The sequence below is a fragment of the Arachis duranensis genome, chromosome 7, assembly GCF_000817695.3.
Source record: "Arachis duranensis cultivar V14167 chromosome 7, aradu.V14167.gnm2.J7QH, whole genome shotgun sequence".
Lineage (NCBI taxonomy): Eukaryota > Viridiplantae > Streptophyta > Magnoliopsida > Fabales > Fabaceae > Arachis > Arachis duranensis.
The window spans coordinates 42,251,986-42,253,035 of NC_029778.3; positions in this window are offsets into that span (position 1 = coordinate 42,251,986).

Sequence of the window (1,050 nt, forward strand, 5' to 3'; positions counted from 1 at the left end):
TGTATACCTCCCATCAAAGCAAGCAGCTTTGAATTAAATCCTCAACTCATTATCATAGTGCAGCAAAATTGCCAGTATTCCGGTCTTCCACAGGAAGAACCTACTGAGTTTCTGGCACAATTCTTACAACTTGTTGACACAGTACGTGATAAAGAGGTGGATCAGGATGTCTATAGGTTATTACTGTTTCCATTTGCTGTAAAAGATCAAGCTAAGAGGTGGTTGAATAACCAACCCACAGCAAGCATAAAAACATGAAGACAGTTATTAGACAAATTCCTGAATCAATTTTACCCTCCAAAAAGGATGACACAGCTAAGGCTGGACATCCAAGGCTTTAAGCAAGAGGATAATGAATCCCTTTACAATGCCTGGGAGAGGTATAGAGGTATGCTAAGAAAATGCTCCTCTGAAATGTTTTCAGAGTGGGTACAGTTAGACATCTTCTATTATGGGCTTACAGAAAAAGCTCAGATGTCTTTAGATCACTCAGCTGGTGGATCTATACATATGAGGAAGACAATTGAAGAGGCTCAAGAGCTTATAGATACTGTTGTTAGAAATCAATATTTGTACTCTAGCAATGAGTCCTCTACAAAAGAAGAAGTTATGGCAGTAGCCACTGGTCCTAATCCTCAAGAACAGATGGTTGAGCTTAATCAGCAATTACAACTGATGACAAAACAATTAGCAGAATTTAAAGAGATGCTCCAAGACACTAAAAATGCTAACAAGAATATGGAAGCACAATTGAATCAAACAAGACAGCAACTATCTAAACAGATAACAGAAGAATACCAAGCTGTTAAATTAAGGAGTGGGAGGACATTGAATATATCAACTCAAAGCAGCAGAAAGCTAAGAAAGGAACAATTGATAGAGGATGACCAACCAACTACCCAAAATCCCTCTGAGGACAGAAAGAGCCCAGAGAGGAATGATCCTGGCGTTCAAACGCCTGAAAAGGGTAAGAAAGTGGCGTTAAACGCCCAATGGGTAGCCACTTCTGGCGTTCAAACGCCAGAAAAGGGTTGCAATCTGGCGTTAAAC